Source organism: Cupressus sempervirens, chromosome 4 (assembly GCF_028749045.1).
Source record: "Cupressus sempervirens isolate cs-2001-9-10 chromosome 4, ASM2874904v1, whole genome shotgun sequence".
NCBI classification, from domain to species: Eukaryota; Viridiplantae; Streptophyta; class Pinopsida; order Cupressales; family Cupressaceae; genus Cupressus; species Cupressus sempervirens.
In genome coordinates this window covers 59,298,744-59,305,839 of record NC_143121.1, presented here as the reverse complement: position 1 = coordinate 59,305,839, position 7,096 = coordinate 59,298,744, and the positions used below count along the sequence as shown (strand labels likewise).

At 35.1% G+C, this 7,096-nt stretch overlaps 1 pseudogene; it reads left to right on the top strand.

Annotated features, from left to right (window-relative positions):
- Positions 1-4,303: 4,303 nt before the first annotated feature.
- Positions 4,304-6,850, top strand: LOC149559929 (caffeic acid 3-O-methyltransferase-like; annotated as a pseudogene).
- The last annotated feature ends 246 nt before the right edge of the window (positions 6,851-7,096 follow it).

Genomic DNA, 7,096 nt, shown 5'->3' with positions numbered 1-7,096 from the left:
TATATTCATGAAGATGACTCTCTCTTCTAGAGACAAATTTACTTTTTCAATTTTTTTGATATGATTTAGAATTTTATTTTTATTTTTTTGAGGGAAGATCTTCTAAAATGTTGAAATATCAGCTTATAATATTTTAAAATTATAACTTTTTATAGCTAATCAAAACAGTCAAAAAATTATACAATGATGATATTGAATCTAAAATCAATAAAAGGGTATTTTTAGTTTTTTGAAAAAAAATTGAGTTTTGATAGAGAGATGATATTTGACCAAAATAGGTTTGGGTAAACTAAATGATGACATAGATCTATGCTTTTATTCTATATTTCTATTACTCCAAACTATCTAGCTGTTGAGTAATATGCTTTTTATGAGCAGCTTATCACCATTTGAGAGCTTAAAGAGGTAGTTTTCTCCATGGCTGATAACAAGTCCCCTAGGTGTGATGGGTTTCCTTATGAATTTTACAAACACCTCTAGGAGTATATTGGTCTTGAATCACACAAACTTTATTTTGAAGCCTAGGAGCTATTATCAACAAAGAAAACATTAAATCCATACCTAAAGTTGGTGATCTTGAGGATATTTGTTACTGACAGCCCTTATTCTTCTCAATCTGTCCTATAAGATTATTGCTAAGGCAATTTCTCTTAAAATTCACCATCTCCTTTGTTTAATTATGTGGCCAGAGAAAATTGGCTTTATCAAATCTAGGTATATTCTTGACAACATCATTATTGCTTGGGAAGGTATGGAGTGGGCTCGCAAGTCCAATTAGTGTATGTATTTTTAAAAATTGATTTTGTTAAAACCTATGACCAGATTGAATGGTCTTTCATTTTGCCTATGCTCTAGGCTCTTAGTTTCGGTGAGAATCTATTGTAGTCTCTAGAGATGCTCTTTGGTGATGCTAATGCTTGCATTAGTCTCAATAACTCCAAATCTTATCCCTTTGAGCTTTTTTGTTTCATTAGGCAGGGTTGCCCTCTGGGTCTAGTGTTATATGTTCTTACTACTGAAGGGTTTGGTTACTTGTTAGCACACTCCATCTCTACAGGTTTGGTTCATTGCATTTCCTTGCTAGATTCCTCTCCCAAGCTAGTGAATGGTCATTTTGCTGATGATTCTTTTCTCACTCTTTTGGAAGATGAAGAAAACATCAATAATTCCTTGAATGTCCTTGATACTTTTTTTCAAGCCTCTAGCTTTTCTACTCAATGGCATCAAACACTCTGTTATCATTGGTCTTTTTTGCCAGCTCCACCTTGGTTTAACCAGTTTGAATAGAAATGGATCACACATAGCGAGATTTTTCACTTACTAGGCATTCCTTTTTCCTTTCAAGCTTCGTTATTGGATCTATGGAATGTCGTGCTTGCCAAAATTATGAATAAGCTATTGGCTGAAGAAACCGCTTTCTCCTGCAAGAAAATTTCATATTTGCTCTAAAGTTCTTGTAGCTACACATGTCTATTATTCCTCCTATTGGTCTCCTTCTGAAGCCTCCTATCAGAAATTAGAGTGACTAGTCCATGATCTTCTTTGGGACTTTGGTTTCAACAAACATGGCTTTCACATAGTGGCTTGAGATTTTTTGTTGTCTCCCTAAAGAGTTTGGAGGCCTTGGCCTTCTCTCTACATAGAAGCAAGCCCTTTCACTTTGTGCAAAATGGATTATTTGTACCATCACTAGAGATGAAGCCTGGAAGATTTTGGTTCAGCATTGCATCTCCTCTCGGTTTCCTCTTAATAGACTGGCATACAAGGGGATTGGCTTTCAAACCTTTCTCATCATGTGAGAACTTGTGCACATATTGGATTCTTTTGTTATCAATAACATATGGAAAGCCTATGAGGTTGTTAAGCCCTAGCTTCACTAGTCTAGTGATGAGTTCTGTGATGGGCTCTCTTTGAACTAGCAGAACATTTGGTGGTCTCCTCTATTTTCCATCTAGATTATTCCCCTAGCTAAGACTCAATGTGCTAGTGCTCTACATTTTTTCAAACATGGCATCAAGATTTCTAAAGATCTTCTCTCTGGGGTCTCCATGAGTTTGGGATCTTGGGAAGATATGTAAGTCTAGTATCATCTTGACCATCGAGATTGATAAGCTTTTCACTTGTTGATTTCTACAATTCCAAGTCTCTTAATTCATAAAGTGCATATTTAGGTTGTTCGACCTTGGTAGACTAACTAGAAGTGGTAACCTACCACTCTCTTCACCAGCTAGAAGCCAAGTTTGGGATATCAATGACTTTCTCCCCATCTGCCGATGGTGGATACCCTCAATCAAAGATGGCATTTGCAATCTTCCCTTTCTCAGTCAAAAAAATGCTTTGACACTATTTGGAGTGCCATTACAAACTCCAAGATTGCTCATTTTGACTATTCTTGGCTTTTCAAGGTCTTTCCCTTGGGCCTTGGCTTAAGCATATTGGAGTTCTAGATCCTTAATGTCCATTTTGTGGCCAACTAGAGTCTTTCCTACATATTTTTTGGTTCTATAGATGTGCTCAAAATTATTGGCATTGGATTCATGATTTCTTTAAGATGTTTAGGACTGAACCCTTTTCTTGGCATATGGTTATTTTGGGTGATTGCCCTACGTTCCCTATAAAATTTACCTAGATCTGATATACTTTCAACATGGAGGGTTTGTTCACTCTATGGAAAGATAGAAATGTTGTTCTTTTCACTCATAGTTTTCTTGATATAAATATTGCTATGTAAACTAAAGCATGAATTTGTCATAATATAATGATGCAGATCCAAGTGCAAGCTAACAACGTGGCTTTGGAGGTTGTCAACCTTCAAGAGCTTCTTAATCATTGAGACAATGTCCCTTGTAGGATTTCTAGAATGCCTCCAGATGCCTTGGTTAATACCATGCCACCCAAAGGCCAGCACGGGTTGTGCAGTTCTTCAGGCCGCCAAACATAAACTGCATTCGTAGGCTTCTTGCCAGCACTCTCCAAATGGTGGCAATGGTGGTTGGCATCCCTACTCAATTTCTTTGAACTGTAGTGACATAGGTTGGTCCCTCACCCCGACGGCTCCTCCTCCTAATCCTCGACGGGTGGTTTCTAGAAAGTGGCCCTTTCGCCTAGAATTGGCCATCTCACTTCCGTAGCCTAATACCAAGGATGCTGACCGGGCCCTTGATGATGTAGCTGATGGCCGAACTGTTCCCAGCCTGCCTACCAATGCCAGGGATGATTGGGGATTTCATGATCGAGATAAACCACCTCCCACAGTTGGCACTCCTTTAGCTACCTGAGAGTTGCTTCTTATATGTCTTTTTTAATAAATAGTTGTTGATTCTGGCTTCAGCCGTGAGAACTCTCACAAAGTGATCATGTATCCCCCAACCCTTTTTTGTAAATTGTAATCTTAGTATATTATTTATTAATACAAAATGACTATTCGTTGAAAAAAAAAAAAAAAAGCTACAATATAATCTATCACAATATTGTGAAGTTATATAATCATTAAGCAAAAAACTTATTTCATTTTAATAGGTAGAACAAAGAATGCTATTGTTCTTTATGGATACTCCCCTCAGAGTTCATCATCTGTTACCGTCTACGCTACCGCCTGAAAAAAAAGAAAAATTGTTTTTATCACTACGAAAAAAGAATATTCCGATTGTCTTGCCTAGAATCATTTCAAATTTAATAATAAAATTTCAAATCTACAGTGGATTCTAGTCTCGTTCAACGAGACTAAAGATTCTCATTTCGTTTGGTAGTGTATGGACCATACAGAAATTAATGTCAATATGAAATATTAGTTAGGTAGTGCATGCCAAATAGTCAAATTCATTTATTGTTTTCCATGGCTCTTCGCTTCTCAGTATCAATCACTTCTCTATAAATTGGCAAGTTTTGTAATGGATCAGACACAAATGGCTTCTTCAGAGGGCGACGTCTATACAGGAGAAAATTTGCACCTGTGACTTTAAAATCAATTAGTAAATTGTATAAACTATCAAATCGGGTGCAGATATTTGGCTGTTTAGCCAAGGGCTCCTCAGAGTCTTCCATGGAAGCCCATCTCCAGCTCTATGAAATATTTTTAGTGATTTAAAATATTTAAAATATTTAAGAACTAAATTTGAGAACTATTTAATCCCAGGGATGACGGAAGCAGTATTTAAGAACTATTTAATCCTAAAATTTCAAATATACAGTCGATTCTAGTATTTCGTTCGGTAGCGTATTGGACCATACAGAAATTAATGTCTATATGAAATATTAGCAAGGTAGTGTAGTCAAAATCATTTATTGTTTTCCATGGCTCTTCCCTTCTCGGTATCAATCATTTCTCTATAAATTGACAAGTTTTGTAATTGATCAGACACAAATGGCTTCCTCAGAGTCTTCCATGGAAGCCCATCTCCAACTCTATGAAATATTTCTTTCATCAGCCAAGCCCATTGCTCTTCAAGCTGCTGTCTTGCTTATCATTCCTAACATTATTGCCACCCATGGTAGTGAAAACCACATAACTGTAGAGGAAATTGCTTCCCATATTTCTGCCTCTACAAACAAACCTGCCCATAGAGGCTATCTCTCTAGAATCATGAAGCTTCTGGCTTCTATTGGTGTCTTTACTGAAGAGACTACAATAGATACTAGTGGCACTTCCCAAATCATATATGGTCCAACAAGTCTCTCTAGGTTGTTGGAAAACAACGAGGCCCAACAATCCTTTGCCCCAAATCTATTGTTCTTAAATCTAAAATCTGTGACAGATGCTTATCAGCATCTTCATGATTCTGTCATAGATGGCTGCCAACCATTCACCAAAGCAAATGGCATCAACATTTTTGAGTACGCCAGCCATAATCCTGAAACAAGCAGGCTTTTGAACGAGGCCATGACTGTTCAGACTAGTTCTCTCATGGCTTCTGTATTGAAGGTTTATGATGGGTTTAAGAGCTTTAAGAGTGTGGTGAATGTCGGTGGAGGACTCGGTTCTGCAGTATCTACCATTGTTAACCAATATCCTCATATTAATGGTATCAATTTCGACGTTCCTCACGACCTTAACATGAATGGCTGCTCCAATAAAAGGTATGTGAGCAATTCAATTTATATACAAACTTTGATTCTTCATTAAAAATGCTAAGTAGTAAAAGTTGATTTATTTTTTTTTAATTTAATTTTCTTTACTGTATGATGTGTATGATATTTAAGAGTGATTGGATGCTGTACAAGGTTAAATAATAGTTTATAATAGACACTCAATCTAAATTGTACTTAGTTTGTTAAAAACTTCTTCAAAAATATTAATTCTTCATTAAAAGTGTTAAATAGTAAAAGTTGACTTATATGTTTAAATTTAATTTTCTTTACTGTATGATGTGTTTGATGTTTAAGAGCGACTGGATCATGTACAAGTTTAAATGACCATTTATAATTGACATTGAGATCGAATTTGTGCTTAATTTGTTAGATTGTGGTGATTGATCAAGAAAGTACTGTACATACTTCATAAATAGTGGGGTTCAAAATTTTTGGGCCGTGGCCGACATGGTAGCCGACATATTATAGCCGACATATGGCTGACATGTTATAAACCTAAAGCGGTTTAATACTTGTATAAAAGGGCTTAGGGTTGGGTATTTTTCATTATGTTGTGATACGAAATTGGTTCTTGTGGCGGTATTGAGCTGTAAGGGATTATGGATTGTAATCAGGTTGTAATCACTGGATTGTAATAAGATCGGACTTGCTGTTTGGTGGACGTAGCCTAGGGATTGGGTGAACCACGTTAAATCTTGGTGCCTTGTGTTTATTTCTGTGTGATCTATTATTTTTTTTCTGTTATTGGTTATATTTGCATGTAGTTTTTATTTCTGTCCATAGTTTATCCTAACATAATTTTCCAAAGACTTCTTCAAAGAGGTTGATTCTTCATTAAAAGTGTTAAATAGTAAACATTGACTTTTTTTAAAATTTAATTTTCTTTACTGTATGATGAGTATGATGTTTAAGAGTGACTGGATGTTGTACAAGTTGAAATGACCATTTATAATCAACACTCAGATCTAAGTTGTGGTTAATTTGTTAAAGACTTCTTCAATGGAATTGATTCTTCATTAAAAGTGTTAAATAGTAAAGGTTGACTGATTTTTTAAATTTAATTTTCATTACAGTATGATGTACAAGTTTAAATGACTGATAATGAGATCTAAGTTGTGCTTAATTTGTTAAAGACTTCTTCAAAGAGGTTAAAGACAATTTAAACCACGTTAATGTGGTTCATCATATCATGAAGTTCACAAGGAATAAAACTATAGTGTGATTCTCTCTCATGAAGATTTAAATTTTGTTCAGGGGTGGAGCATGTGGAAGGTAATATGTTCGAGAAAATTCCATCGGTGGATGCAGTTCTCATGAAGGTAACAACTTTGAAAAAAAAATTTGTTTAAATGAAAATTTATTTTGTTTTAAATAGTTGCATTTTTGTTTAAATGAAAACTTATATATTGTTTTAAATAGTTATATTTTGGAATTCTTTTTTTATTGTACTTACAGAGGGTTTTGCATGACTAGGATGATGAATTCTGTTTAAAAATCTTAACAAAGAGTTATGAGGCTGTCCTAGATAATGGAAATGTATTTATTGTTGATCAAGTGATTCAAAATAAAGGGATCAAAAAGCATTTGGGACTCTCATTCGATGTTGTAATGATGACTCTTTCAGTAGGTGGAAAAGAGCAAATTGAAGATGAATTTAAGGACTTGTTATACAAAGTAGGGTTCAAGAGCTATAAGACCATTGAATTGTCTTTCTTCCAATCATTTATAGAAGTTTGTAAATAATATATAACAAAATAAATAAGAACATCTTAAATAGGAGCTACAGCACAGACAACTTTCTGACATAGATTGTAACCAAGTTCCTGCACAAGGAATATGAAGTCAGAGTCCTTGGTTATGAATTGTACTGTTTGGTCTATAAGAGGCCTTAGAATATTATGATAGCTTCAGTAAGATTAATAGATTGGAAACTGAATCCAATCACATATCACATTATCACCTATTGATGGTGATCAATGAGAACTCAATATCATTCATTTACTCTCCA